Here is a 16,059-nt window from a genome sequence, read left to right as displayed (position 1 = left end):
GGTGCTTAAAAAGAAACGAATCGATCATCTCAGATATAGCCGAAAGTTTGAATTTTGAAGAAGCCAACTTGATGATAAATGGAAATTTAAAATAATGCACATGTGGTTAGTCTTGAGTTTGAACCCATCCATTATTATTATTATTATTATCATATATATATATATATTTATTATCCAATATCAAAGTTCGGGTTATTATAAGTAAGTAGTAACATGTCATAGTTAAATACTTACATATCTCATTTTATACATATTTGTTTGACATGAGGCTAATTAATAATGTTTAAACTGTGATGGTTTTATGTGACATGATACTGATTTGAGCCATATTCAGATTTTCAGGTACATGGATGAAGATTTGGCATTATGGGACAAAATCTAGTGACAAATATGAGAATGAAATCACATAACAACGGGCCATGTTCAAATATACACAACCGCACCATCGATGATTAAATCAAGGAAATGCAAGGTTGATGATGCTTAAATATTAATATGTGCGTGTATGACAAACATGGCACTTACTTTATACCTTTGTACATATTCTATATATTATTTGTGAAAACGTATATAAACTTATACACATATAATGTAAGGAGAACCGAGAAAACAATTATTAGTGGTACAAATAACTGATATTGAAGCTAGAACCACCCAGAGTTGAGGTGATCAGTTCTGCATATGTTAGTTTGTTTCCCACCATGCTTTTCTGTGTTCTTATGTTCTCTTTTTAACTTGGATTAGCTTGCAATAATTAGGTAATTTCCATTAACCAATAAACCCTAGCTTTCGAAACAATTATTCTTAAATCTTGATTATCTAATTGAGTATTTTGACGTTTTAGTCAGCAGGTTGATTTTCATGAGCACTTTTTTAAACCATATGGATTCATGAACGCCATTTAGCAACTTTTCTGAATTAAGTGACAAAAGAAGTTATCAAGATTCAAGAACCATACGTACAATTAAAAATTAAAAAAAGTGTACGTGCTGAACTGCTGATCGGGAGTATTTTCCACTGGGTCTTTGATTTGGGCTAGTAAAAGTGACATGTAAAAGAAAAAAATGAAGTGTCATTGCATTGCAGCATAACTTTAAATATAAACCACTAGACCAACCTTTTTTTCTTGAATTGGTCAACTTATGTAGTTATGTGGGGTCATAATTAAAGAAGTTCTAGTTAAAGAAGCGTAGAAATGTACTATTTCAGTTTTAAAAAAGCGGCACCTCTATTTATATTTTACAAATGATAGAACTACTATTTTGCTTGATCAGTTTTGTCATAATTGTGAAAGCACCGGGTAAGTTATATAAACACCAAGTTTGATGACTTTAAAGCAGCAAACAAAGATGTGGTACTAGATTAGAACGCTTAGAAAACTTATTTATATATAACCTGGTAAGGCTTTGGAAAAACCACATACTTTATCTCAAAGATCAAAGTGAAAACTCTCGTTTACAAAGTTGCTTGAAAGTAGGTATGTCACTCGGGTTTTGGGTTCTTTGGTTTCAGGTCACTCAGATGGGCCAGTGAAGTGTCAAAATGAGTTTGGTACTTTGGTATGTAACATGAAACAGGCATTGTTATACACCTCACCAATTGTGACTTTAATGGGCTGTAAATTGAGTTTGGGCTGGCTATGGTTTTTATACACCTGCTAAAAATAAGAATGTAATTGATTTTAAATTCTAATTGGTATGTTAGTGAAAAGTGAAAAACAGAGTTAAAGTAGATCATTTGGATTGGACCTAATATAACTTTTCTTTAGCCGGCGTTTCTACTTGTTACATTGTCTTATATTTCTAGCTTCTTGCTATTTATTTAAAAGAGATCCCAGTGTTAAAAAAAACTGTCATGCGCATTTACCAGATCAGCAACAATGATTTTTTTTGTTATATAATTTAGGTAAAAGTCCTTATGATACACTAACAAAAACTTTTAAGCATTTTCAATACTTAAATATGAAAAGTTTTTTAAGATAGGCTAATCAACTAAAAAATTTCTCAAAATAGGCACGGAATTATTTCCTTCTCAAAATAGACATGGATACTCACGTCTTGACATATAAGCCCGTTTTAGGCATCATTAGGCACCAATGGCCTAAAAAAAGAAGAGCATGTAAAATGGCATGTCAAAATGGTATTCTGACATATCTCACGATAGGGTTATTAAGGAACCTAAACAGCGATGAAAAGGCTAGCTACGAAGAAGGCGGGAGAGTTTTCAAAGACGCATGAGGCGCTCGGTTAGCTTCCTACACATTGATTATTAGGCTATGTGTAGTGAAGGGGGCTACAAAATGGGGGCGTTTTGCGTCATGTGACGCTCAATCAGCAAATGGTGGGTTTTTGTTTTTGGGGTGTAATGGTGTTGTAGCCCAATATAGTATATATATATATATATATATATATATATATTATATATATATATATAATATATATATATATGTATATATATATATCACCCACACACATACTAATATAATAATAATATAACCCAAAGTGAAGCAAGACGACAAGCAGTTCTCCCCCCCCAACACACACACAATTAGCCCAGAGGGCGGTGTTCGCACCCCAAATCGCTGGAATTCGCCCCTTCATTTCGCCCACTACGTATTGCCTTAGGCACCCGTATCCTAGACAGTTTCCAAAGACAACTAAAAAGTTACATTGTTAGGTTCCTTTAGACCCCACACGCTAATGATAGTGCACTCTCTCAGCCTTGACAACTTCCAAAGAGGAATATAAAGGCACGGCTAGGCTCATTTGGATCCGGCACGCTTAAATTTATGCAACCGTGATGGGCCCCACACCTTCCTAGCCTTTTCATTGTCGTGTAGGCTCTTCTGTAGCCGCATTGTGACACATATTAGAATTTCGATTTGTCAAGTCATTTTTATATGATATTCGGGGCCGGCTCTTAATAGCAAACCTGATCCAGCTAAAACTAAAATTAAAACCTTGGGTCTTAGTGGCTGAAAAGTTACTAATTAACAATTCTAATGAAACTGGTTTCTTCTTCTTTATCTGATATTCAGGAATGATCATTGATCTAGTAGCTTTCACTTATTACACATTCAAAACCAAAGCACAAGTATAACACGCATGACAAAGAATCCAAACCCTAAAAAGTAAAAACCATAAACAAACTCTTAACTGCTCAAAAGTACCAAACACTAAACATCATCTAGCTCAATCATTTCTCAACCGTAAATCTTGTTGCATCATCAAGTTTTGTTATAAGTTCCAGTGGGAGTAACCGGCAATCTAGACATGAAGGTATTGAGTATGAACAGCCTCTTGCTCAAAATTTCAACGAGTAACTTAACGGATCATACGCAAAATCTGTTGAAGAACAACGTTGCCTCCGGCGACGAATGGTAACTTCTCCTGGACTGCAATCTAAGAGTGTTGCAAGATCATTAATATTCTTGAAAGTTGAACGTAAGAAACTATTAGATGAAGGTGATCTTTTGATGGGTGGATGATCAGATGGTGTATTATTAATTGGTGAGTGCAGATGAGAATCTGCATGGCGGTGGTTGCGAAAACAAGCTGGGATTTTGAGTGTTGGTTTTTGGGCGTCTTGATCTGTCTCGGATAGATATAGATGGTGATGGGGTTTGGTGATCTTTGTCCATTGTTAGTTTGTTGCAGAGAGGTTTGCTGGTTAGGGTTTTGGAAATTAATGGTGTGTGTGGCCGTTGGATGTGGAGATGGAAGTTACAATTTCTTGTTTTTATAATATTCCTCAATTTCTCTCCAACTATATAGTAGTATTCACTCAAGAATTTATTGATTTCAGTGTTTTATAATCTCATTAATTGTATTATTCATTGTTAAAGTAACAGAAATGATATATTATCCCCAATGATGTTTAATAGTCTTCGTTTGAAAACTTAGCAATTGCCCTCATATTATATGGTCTCAACATTGAGTAATGGGCGGGTTCCACCTATGGATGCCAATTTATGACGCAACCTGAATACTACACTGGAATACTTAGATTTTTCGGTTAGCATATCTAACACCTTTAAAAAACATGTAGTGTTTGGGTCGACATCCTTAATTAAATGGGTTGTGTTTAGGTTTACATGTTTAACATGTTTTATTTACCAAGGTCGACATCATGTTTAGTTAAGTAGGTTGACCCAGTTAAATAGGTTGACCCACTAGCCCTGTTTATGAGCAGTTTAGTTCAAATTTTCTTTGTTTACAATTTGCTATTTAACTAAAAAAGTGAAAATATAGCGTTGTTCTTCTAGTGATTGACATTATACTTGAAGAATTAGTTCTAAGCATAAAAGGTGAAAAGCTTGCTCCAACTCCAAGTATGAGCTACATGCATTCTTTTTGGAAGAGGTATACAAACCAGTTTTTCCCCAAACAGGTTCCAAACTTTGGGTCTACAAAAGTCAAAACATGCTTTTGCCTAAACCGGTTTTGATTCCATAACATTTCAGGTTTAGGTCAACAAAAGTTTAAAACATGTCAGTTCAGGTTTAGGTCAACAAAAGTCAACATATCAGTTCAGGTTTAGGTCAACAAAAGTCAACATATCAGTTCAGGTTTAGGGTCAACAAAAGTCAACATATCAGTTCAGGTTTAGGTCAACAAAAGTCAAAACAGGCTATTGTCTAAAGCGGATCTGGTTCCATATCGATTCAAGTTCGGGTCAACAAAAGTCAAAACAGGCTTTTGCCCTAAACCAGTTCCCAACTGGTTATAAAGTGAAAAAGGATCACTTCTTTTGATTTTAACACCGGTTCTGAACTCCGAACATGTTTCAACGGAGGGGGTTCCCAACCCAGTTTGGAACAATACTATATACAACATAATAAAACATTCGTTTTATTAAAATTCCCACTCTTGATATCGTGTTGTATTACATATAAAAATTTGCTAAAGAACTTTCAATTTTAACATAAACTGAATTTTGGCATCAACTCAACAAAACACCTAGGATGTTTTCTGAATGTACCATCAGTGCTTTAAAATGGAACCTAGTCAAATTGCACACTGACAAACAACATACCCAATAATCAAAGGCATTACACAACCGAACAAACAAAAACAGTAATAATGGTCAAAACTTGTTGCAATTTACATTTAAAAAAAAGGAATATAAGGCTTCTAGACTGTGTTCTACATTGATAAAGGAAGAAGCATCCTTCGCTTCTTCTTGTGTGCCAGTTTTTACATGTTTGGTAACCTTCATACATAATAACAGGAGCAACGTGACGCTAGCTAATACTAAAGCTAGTTTCAACTGCCTGTAATATAATGAAACCGCACAGAAAACAAAAAAAGCTAGTATCACAAGTTCCCAAATTACAAAAATCACCACGTCAACCCTGCATCAAGACAAACAAAAGACCAACACGGCAGTCAGTAGTCTTATACTCTTATGAATGATGAAAATGCTAATAATAACGTTAACCATAAATGTTAACTTTTTAGCGTATACAAAAACAACATCTTGACGTTGTAAGAGCATATACTCTTTTTCTCAATGACTCTTTAATATCCCTTAATCATTCCCAATCTTTGCCTACAAAATTGGGGATGCAAACAAGCCAAGTTGTGTGTGAGCTACTTGAGATCGGCCCGTTAAAAGCTAAAATCAAGCTTGTTTAATAAACGAGCCCGAGGTTGAGCCTAAAAATAAGCTTGTTTAATAAACGAGCCAAAGATTGAGCCTAAAAATAAGCTTGTTTTGATAAACGAGCCCGAGGTTGAGCCTAAAAATAAGCTTATTAATTAACGAGCCCGACCTAAGTTGGTTTGCGAGCGTAAACGAGCCTATTATTTATATTATTTTCATTTCATATACTACGTATACATTTGCTTATAATTATAAACACAATTAAGATAAAACAACTAAATAATATACGCTATATTAAAAAATAAAAACATATAAAAAAGATAATTATATTTGTATATAGTAATTACTTAATAAATAATAAACGAGGTGATATCGTGGTTTAAAAATAAAAGTTCGAAACAAGCCAAGCTCAAACTGGACTCAGCTTGTTTACAGCCCTATACAAAACTATTATTTATTAAATATGTGTAAGAAGTATGCATTAGATTTAGGCTAAAGAACTGAAGCTTGAGTATTAACAAAATCACAATATATTCCCCCTTTAATCAATTTCTCAAAACAACTCTTTAATATCCCCTAATCATTCCCATCTATTTCCACAAAATTACTCAAAAAGTAAATATATTTTTTATAGAAATAAGCATTAGATTTAACAAGAAGAAGCCTCCTGCATATAAAAAGTAAACATTTTTGGAAGATATAAGCATTAGATTATTATCAACAAAGTGTTTTGATTAATTAGTGGCATAATATGCGGTTATTGTGGCATAATTTGGGATTAAAAAAAAATCAATTTGTAACCTAAATTCACCTTTCAGAAGCAGATTGAATTTACAATAAATGAATTTGGAAACCCTAATTAATAAATGGATAGTAGTACGTACCTGGAGGTATAGAGATTAGAAGTAGTGGGAGAGAAGAGAGAGATGGATGCCCAATCATGCTTCGTTCGAATTTGATACTCGCGTACCAGATTCGATCGCGTTATTATTTTCTTGTCTTGGTGAATAGAATTCGATCGAGATAGCATCATCGTGTCTTGTATGAATGATTTCTAATTTGACTAGTTCTACAACTCAGAACTCATCAGATCATCCAACAGTAGCCGCTGGAAAATCTGATCGAATCGTCGCAGATTGACGACAGTGATTGTAGGTGATGAATGACGTCTAAAACTTTGTAATAATAATTTGGGGGAAGTGAGAGACTCAATTCAACCCCATTTGAGTTACGACTTAACTTCTTATTAGTCAACCAACATTATTTATTTCTCAGTCAAATTGTGCGACCCAACTCAAGACACAAACGAAATTATTACCTAGTTACCCATGGTCCTTTATTATTCGTATTATTAGCTTATACGAGTTAATCGTGTCAGGTTAACGTGTTGAAATTCTTTAACCCTAACCCAACTCATTTAAATTCGTGTCGTGTTTCAGGTCAAGCCATTTTACGCTAATTTACAAATATGAGTAATCCTCAGTGGCTTAATAATAACCTAAATATTCAATTACACTTATTCATATATAACATTTAATTATTTTTTGATAACTCTAATTGTTTTTGTGTATTTATCTCTCATTCTCAAATCTCATTTACATACTTAGGTTCACATAGTTTACTCAAGATAAGAAAAAAAACGAAAGGAAATGATATAAGAATAGACGGTTAGGACTAATAAAATAAAACTATTGGAAGTGAAGAGTGGATAAAACTATTTAAAAAGTAATTAGTTTAACTTTAAAATGTTAATAAATATACGAAAATCATAAATCAAAGTATTGAACTTTAAAATTTAACACTTATTATCTCAAAAATCAAAAATCAAATTATTAACTACTGATAAGAGTCCTGATTTACAACTAGAAATTTTCGAGTTCAAACTTAATTGTGACAATATTACGGTAATAATTATTATTAGCTTTCAAAAAAGGAACTAAAATGAGTCCTACATAAGTATTCTCTAATAGTACATTCAAAATCTTAATCAGATTGTTAGTAAATCAGGAGTGGGTACTTATTTTGTGCATTAAAAAAAATGTCTCAAAAATAAATCAAAGACTTTAGTTTATAGTTGGAGAACCATCACAACATTCATTTAAGACGACGTAATGTTTTGTGAAAGATTGCATCTCTTGGTAGTTAAGATGCAGGGCCGGCCTAGACCCAATCCTGGGCTCGGCAATCATTTAGGGCACGGGTTTCGATTGAGGGCACAAAAGTTTTAAGTTTTTTTTTTTAATATGTAAGTATTTTATCATTTATTTTAAACATTAACTAGTGAAATTGTGTCGATTGCTTGTGAAATAATGAGGAAAAAGTAGGAAAAAGATATAAGAAAAAAAAACAAATTTTTCAGCGGGTGTATGGAGTTAAAGGGTAAGGAGTTAGGAACTTTTGGTGTTGAGGAGATGATAAAAATAATAATATTTTATTATATTTACTTGTATTTTTTCAGCCAACCTTTTGTCGTATCTTTACAAGAACTTTCTGCCCTTTTTATATATTTTTTATATAAATAATACACACTTTAAAGTTTAAAAATGCAGGTCCTAGTAGATGATGAGTTCATGTCTTCATGAAGCAATTTAGCAATCAATCCATTAATAATTGTGTTTTGTTTATATAATGCCTATTCTTTTTACTCGTCTCGGGCACTTGAAATCTCAGAGACGGCCCTGTTAAAATGGTTGGTAGATAATTCGGTTATTGATATTGTCATAGCATAACCGTTTATCTCCACTAATGTAAAATCAAGTTCACCCCACCCTCACTGTTAACCCTAACACTAATAAAATCTTATATAACGGCTTGGAAAACTACCTTAGCTGGTTTGAGTAAGATGTGTTACATTAGTGTCTGATAAAGTATTTATAAGAAAGTTCTGTAAGAGTATAAATAATGTTTTGGTAAAGCAAAGTTGTAAAGTTTTTTAACTATGTAACTCACTAGCATAAGTTGGCATGTTAAACAAGAAGACGAACGGCTACCACGAAAGCTATGGAAACGATCTTCGATTAATTCACAACACATTTATTCATTATTTACTAACACATATGTTGTTTTATGACAAGTAGTTACAAAAATTAAATAATTAATAGATCCCGGGCAAGAGTTGCAGCAGCTACCAAAAACAAACGCATGAAAGCCGGATAGCAGTAAGAATACATCAAACATATGAGGCAAGACATGTTCTTTGTACAAAATAATAATAGAAAGCAGGATCTAGGATGTTTTCTTGTTTAGGATTTACATTCAACTTCCCTGCAACCAAAAGTTCAAAAACTATTAACGTTTTACACGGAGAACAAAGGAGCTAACACGAAGCATACGACATGTGGAAATAAACCTCTAGAATATATCCAAAGAGTTATCCATCATGGAACCATCATCCCACTGTATATCTTTTGCGTTTGGATCCGCCTTAATTAACTCAAGAGGAGCATCCAATGGTGGCCGGGCTCTGCATCGTCAATTACTGTTGTAAGTATTCATTGTTAACAGTAAAGATTTTTTCTACACAAGACGGGTTGGGTTGATTAAAAACACTTTGTTCAAAAACTAGGTTAATTATAAAGGATTAGTGTCAGTCATAATAAAAATAAAATAAATAAATAAAATATTGGTCAAAATGAATATTTTTTGTAAAAAAATAACTTGAAACGAAAACCAATAGTGCATACCATGCAGCGGATCAAGGGCCAGTTTATTCCACGGAAAAATGCGTTGCGCTTTTATTGCACTGGCACCACCACTTGATCCTAAACGAGCGGCAGGGTCTCGGTTCAACAATGCATGAATCAGCTGTCTTGCAGCAAGACTTACCTAAACCCCCATCCATTGCACAAAATGTTGTTTAATAGATAATAAGGGCAAATTACCAAAAACAAAACTATTAATAAATTCATTCATATATTTGAGATGATATCTTTAGTTACCGGAATGCTACTTGGAAATGTTAGGTCTTTATGCAATATATTTGAAAATGTCTTCTGCCTATTCTTTCCTCTAAACGGTGTACGACCATAAAGCATCTCATATATCAAAATACCTGTAAGAAGATGATATTAAAAGAACTATAATAACCGAAACACAGTGAGGTTACTTGATATTACATGATCAGAATAACAAGCAGCTTACCGACAGCCCACCAATCAATAGCACTCGTGTGCCCAGCTCCTGTTATAATTTCCTACAATGTTGTCATATACAAAACTTAAGGTAAATTGGATTTTAATAATCTATTGTGACGCACTGGTCTATAATACATCCCAAACTCGCAATTTAACGAGTGAGACTTCTAACTATTACTTCCATTGCCAAGGGCAATCCCACTCACATAATCATCTAAAAGCTACATAAGCTTGTAACCAAACCAACGAACATGTACATAGCATGTCCGTGTTTGTTGCCTATCTTTAACCGAACAAACGATCAAACACAAACAGTTAAAACAAACGAGAATTCTTTTTCGTGTTTGTTCGTTCATAACATAAACATGTCAGTACGCATCGTTATAAAAAAAGAAAAAGAAAAAATTAATGAAAATTGTTATTTTTCGATTATCCTATAACAAATTAATATTCTAAAAAACATACCGGGGCAATGTATTCTTCGGTCCCAACAAATGAATTTGATTGTGTATACGGTTCAGCAAAAAGTGTGGGTGGGGGTTGGGTTCTAGATCTTCGTTTAGGCCGAGGATGCTTTATGACCTGCAAAATTATAACAATAGAGAATTCTGTTATAACAACACACCAACCTCACATAGTAAAAAAATAATGTGTGGCTTTTCAATATCAAAGAAATAAAGACATACTTGAGGTTTACACTGAGTCCTAAATGATAGATCAAAGTCACTCAATACAACATGCCCATCGGATTGAAGTAATATGTTTTTCCGGTTTCAAGTCCCTATAGATGATACCTGCAAGGACAAGATGTTATGTTAATAACAATATGATATGATGAGTTGACCTCATGTTTGACATTGAAATTCACTAGAGATACCTAAACAATGAAGATACCTCTAAGCCGATTACAACCTCAGCTGCATAGAACCTGCGTACAAGTATATATTTTTATCGTTAGCAAAATTTGTAAATATTTATATACTAGGAAATACAAAGGTTACCGTTATTTATAGGTTAAAAGATTTCTAAAAAGTACCTTGCCGAGTCTTCGTTGACTAACTTAAGAGGTTGTTTGTCAAGCAGAGCAAATAACTCTCCACCGGGGCAAAAGTCTGTTATCAAGCAGACATGTGTTGGAGTCTGAGGATACAAAGGCACATTAGTATAGTTGTAAGAGTCCAGCCTAAATGGAAAACTAATTACATAAAAGGAAAATTACCAAAATAGTCAACTTTGACCAGATTTTTTTAAAAATATACACTGAAATTTAGGCTACACTTTTATAGTTGTCCTCATTTTTAAACCAATCAGAAAAATGGCATATCAGCCAAGTCTGCTAACGCTTAGCCAACGGGTCCCCAAACCTCCCACCTTAACCGACATGGCGCAATCCGATTGGACTAAAACATGTATGGACTATGAAAGTGTAGGCTACATTTCAATGACTGTTTTTGCAAATTTTTGGTCAAACTTGACTATTTTGGAAATTTTCACTTGCATAGATCCAGTAGAAATAAGGCAATATATGAGACCTGAAGAGATGTGTATAGCGTCGGAAGGAAAGGATGATCCAGTAGTGCAATTATCTCCCTTTCGATGCAAGCTCGATGAACCTGCCATTTGCATGATAATTTATTATTATAATTACCGTTATAACTACAAATAAAAAAAATGGCCAGTGATGAACATACCTTGTTGCTGTTTAACATTACTGATTTATCCATTGCCTTCATGGCAAAAAGTTCACCAGTACCTTTAAGTTCAACCAAATGGACACTGCAACCAACATAATGAATGATCAACAACTAAACATGACTCTAGAACTATTACTTTAACAAGATGTAATTAATCATGGATGAAATAAATCTTATCCAATAAATAAGTAACTGGTTGCGTCACGTGTTACAGTTTAGTGAGCCTATGATTTTTTTCCCACTTCTCTTAGTTCACATCTATGTATTCTATTTCTTAATTTAAGATAATAAACTAGTAACTAATGTGAGATACATGACTTGACTTAAACATAACATCAATCATATCTTTTCTCAAAATATCGTTTTCTAATTCCTAAAAATTTTCATTAAATTAACTATTTAATATTTTATTTTATTCAACCCGGGTAATTCACGGGTTTCTAACCTAGTAAATAAATAAATTGATTATGCATGTTTAATACTATGACGATCAATGTGAACATCATCTAAAAGTGTAAATTAATGAAAACTTGAAATTAAATCATAAAAATCAATACCTGCCGGTATCTCCACTTCCCAAAGGCCTAATAGGCTTAAAATGATCAAGTCCGATTACTTCACCACTTGCAGTGATCTGCAAAGATAATGTGAATGATCTAATGTCATATAATTATATAAAACTTATGAACACTGAAAGTTCATAAAATAATTAAAGAACAGTTACCTTTTGTACTGCTTTCCAAGATGAATTATACTTCTTGTGAGGCATGGGAAACACCGGTCGCGAGTGGATAGCCCACAAGTCCTCTGGCCTCTGAAGTGGTACGAAAAACACAAGTCAAAAGTGTGCATTAAACTAACGACAAGAAACGTACTATGTTTGAGATTTATAAACATTATTTTGAGCTACAATGGTATAAATAAATAAACAAACAGCAGGAACTATCAAGTACAACACCAGGGAAAATATGCTGGAAAATCAACCATATTTATTATATATGGAAATATAATAAAAATACTTAAATATGTATTGCATTATATATTTATAAATTATTATTGAAATATATATGTAAATAATTAAAAATGTATACAAATTATTTAATTAGTAATTAGCGAACCGAGACTAGGTTTGATAAAACGACTCACAAGCTGAGCTCAAACTATTAAACAAAGAGCTCGAAATGAGCTAAACTCAAGCCTAGTCAAGTACCTTACCAAGTTGGCATCAGGAAGTTCTCGAACAGCTTCGTTAACATTTTCTGCAGTAGCTTTGACCTGGTCAACGAGACGAAAACCTTAATAAATCAAATAATATTAAGGCGTATGCATATCTTGTTGCTAATAAACTACAACGAAAAAAAGAAATTATATATACCAACTTAGCACTGTGTTTCTCTGTGCTGTCTGAAAGGCGATTCTTTAATGGTTCCACGTTACCACTTCCATCTAGTTGGACACCGATAAAGTATTGAAGTTCTCCCTGAATGTTAAAAACACCATATGTTTATACATATTTAAAGGTAATCCAGCATTATATGGGAGTACATAAATTATATATTGTTCCTTACCTTTTGGTCGCGCATAGGTTGCAAGTGAAATAAATTCCAGAATTTCTTTCCTGTTACACATTTCGTATGTCGGTCACATGAACTCAAACAATGACTTCAGAAATACATATGAAATTAAGCTCACCGCTTTTTGTATAGTTAATTAACTGCACGGTGATTTCTCTTTGTTCTCTGATGGCAGCTCGTATTTTATCAACTGTCCCTTGATCCGTTTCGGGTCCTTGTAGAAATCTATACAAAGTAAATTATGATGGCTACAATTTATGCTACACAAATAAACTTCATATAAAAAAAATATATTTATAGAAAGTGATAGCTTCGTACCGACAGTTTCTGCCCAAAATTTCCTCACGTGTAAACTCTGTCAACTCAAGAAAGCTATCTGATGCAAAAATCTGCATATCATCAAGGATAGTAATTTTTAACATTATTGGTCAAACCGGTGATTTCGTCCTAAAAATAAACCAAACGGGCCATTCCTAAGTAAACGACAGAAAACAAGTATATGTTCTTACAATGGGGTTATCTGGGAGCCTAGGATCTGTTATAACAAAATTCTTTTCGATACGCTCAAGTGTAGTGGCTAAGTCTATTCCCTGACGCATGTCCCTCACTCTTTGTGCACGATCCCAGCTGTCTGTGCGACTTATATCTTTTGTCATTAACTCCTCCGGCTCAATACTAGGTTGACGCTCATGGGTCGAAGTCCTTCCTTTTGACCTGTGTGGACATGTTATACGTAAATGATTATGGTGTTTAGATAAAACTCTAACAACAATGATAATAATATTATGAGATGTTTGAAGGAGCAATTTCATATATACCTCTGCAAACTTGGAAAATATCATATATGCACTTACAAATTAGTTAAAAATATCAAATGTACACAATTAAAAACAGTTTAATAAAACTTCATTTTTTTTATTTACCTATTTTTAGCTTAAAGAGAACTTTGACCCATTTTTTACTAAATGTTGAAATTTCATATATGCCCATCTTGATTATTGTCAATGTTAATAAAAAATAGGGTTGAAACATACATAATGGAAAGGGGTACAATGGTCATTAAGTAAAAAATAATTTAAGTTGGGTATATATGATACTTTTAGTTTTGGTCAGGTATACATACGAAATTAATCCGTGTGTAAATAGATAAGTAAGCACTCACCCGACTAAAGAATTACGAGTTGATTTCCGGTTGTTAGACAAATCGCCTTTAGGATCAAAGAGGGGTGTTTCTTGTCCAGGTGTACTTAGACTCGTTTTTTCATAGATCGTCTCTTGTATTTCTGTTTTACTAGAATGGATTTGAGAGCGAGGACGCTCAACTGTCTGTACCACCTCCACTATGGAACCGAGCGCGGTCTCCTTCTGACGAGCTGGTCAAGGTCAAAACACAAAACTTATTTAAAAAAAATGTTTTGTATTCATAGTTATACTTTATGTTATCTGGATTACTATACTGCACTACACACGTTAGAAAAGCTATGAATGGGATCATACGCGTTTTTATGTTATGTATACATAGAAAAAGCAACATACCATCATAGCGAATTAGTGACTTTGGCAATCCATTTGGTCTCAACTCCTTTTCATTCACACCTTCTGTGTATTTGCTGACTTCAACTTGCATTCTGTGCAATCAAAGCAATAACAATTTACTCACAAATACAGAAAAAAGAAAAGAAGATAAATTAGTTTTACCCAATGAATTTGATGGTTTTTCCATTTTCATCTTTGATAGGGGTGACAGTGAGTAGATTCCAGAAAGGAGTTCCATCTTTCTTGTAGTTATAGAGCCTGCCACAATAACTTGTTCCTGTTTTCACTGTATGTCTTATCTTATCCACCTCCTTCTGGTCTGTATCTTTCCCCTGCAGAAACCGGCTGCACTAACACCTTTCTTTCAGAATTTGCATATATAATTTTTCTCATCTTTTTACATTTGGTTGTGTTTGAAATTTTTGGGTCGAAAAATATTGCCATGTGTTGAGCGTAAATAATTTTGTTAGTTGATCGATAATTAGGCGGGTATCATGCATTTTGGCTAAAATATTGTTGCTACACTATATATTAAATTGTTCAACACGTGTCGTCCAAGTGGAATCCGCTATCTCAAATAGCGGATTACGCAGAGTCCTTTTACCAACATTTACCATCTGGAAACTCTGTGTAATCCGCTATTTGAGATAGCGAATTCCACATGGACGACACTTGTTGAACAATTGGCTGACGTGGACAGCCACATGGAATGTATGCTGACGTGTACTGGTAATCCGCTATCTGAGATATCAAATTACATAAAACCACTTAAATTCTAGTCAACCACCTAAAACCACTTTTTTTTTCTTTAAATCACCCAATCCAGCAAAAAATTCATAATTAGGTGCGTATCGTGCATTTTGGCTAAAATATTGTTGCTACACTATATATTAAATTATTATAAATTACTTAAAATTAAGTCAAAGGAAATATGAAAATCTAAAATATCAGTTTGGTTCTATTCGGGTTTTTTTTGTTTTAATTACACGCAAAAGCTAAAACCGAACCGAAAGTTGGTTTTTACGTAAATATAAAACTATACCGTTGGTTTTTGTTTCAGTTTGGTAATTTCAGACACCCCTAAATTGTTATAAAAACAAACTTACCAGTTTCTGCCAATGACTTCTTTAGAAGAATAGCCAGTCATTGTAAAGAAGCCACTACTAGCATACATAATGGGACAGTCCGGCTTTGTGGCATCAGACACCACAAATGTCTGCTGAAGAGTTGCAAGAGCATCTTTCAACTCTTGTGAAACCCGCGGCTGATTCGATGAGAAAGAATCCCCGTGGGAGGACCTCCATGACGCCGATGAGGTCCTTAGGCTTGACTCCTCGTCCGCGATTAAACTAGCTACAATGTCCCCTCCTGGCCATTCGGCCGTTCGCTCAACTATCTTCCCCATGTCCTCTTCAGGTGGAGTGATTCTAGCCATCGGAGGCTTAGGATCTTTGTCGAATGCCATCCATTTGTTGTCGGTTTTTGTCGTGCTTGATTCGGCTTTCGTCATTTTTACTT

At 33.9% G+C, this 16,059-nt stretch overlaps 2 pseudogenes across 2 annotated transcripts; both read right to left on the bottom strand.

Moving 5' to 3' along the window:
* Window positions 1–5,067: 5,067 nt before the first annotated feature.
* Window positions 5,068–6,776, bottom strand: LOC143588351 (uncharacterized; annotated as a pseudogene). The gene is made up of 2 exons (XR_013145097.1): window positions 6,489–6,776; window positions 5,068–5,353 (listed from the first exon to the last, which is right to left on the bottom strand). The product of XR_013145097.1 is annotated as an uncharacterized LOC143588351 (transcript).
* Window positions 6,777–8,603: 1,827 nt separating this feature from the next.
* Window positions 8,604–16,059, bottom strand: LOC143588342 (phototropin-2-like; annotated as a pseudogene). The gene is made up of 24 exons (XR_013145093.1): window positions 15,648–16,059; window positions 14,704–14,886; window positions 14,542–14,633; window positions 14,168–14,378; window positions 13,515–13,719; window positions 13,324–13,394; window positions 13,124–13,230; window positions 13,000–13,049; window positions 12,807–12,911; window positions 12,647–12,706; window positions 12,156–12,245; window positions 11,989–12,065; window positions 11,429–11,513; window positions 11,270–11,350; window positions 10,774–10,877; window positions 10,615–10,665; window positions 10,424–10,531; window positions 10,203–10,319; window positions 9,745–9,796; window positions 9,543–9,655; window positions 9,288–9,429; window position 9,152; window positions 8,954–9,065; window positions 8,604–8,868 (listed from the first exon to the last, which is right to left on the bottom strand). The product of XR_013145093.1 is annotated as a phototropin-2-like (transcript).

The sequence above is a fragment of the Bidens hawaiensis genome, unplaced genomic scaffold (genome assembly GCF_021521415.1).
Source record: "Bidens hawaiensis isolate Kalapana, Puna unplaced genomic scaffold, B.hawaiensis_p1.1 tig00036331_1, whole genome shotgun sequence".
Classification (NCBI taxonomy): domain Eukaryota; kingdom Viridiplantae; phylum Streptophyta; class Magnoliopsida; order Asterales; family Asteraceae; genus Bidens; species Bidens hawaiensis.
This window is presented reverse-complemented; position numbering and strand designations above follow the sequence as displayed.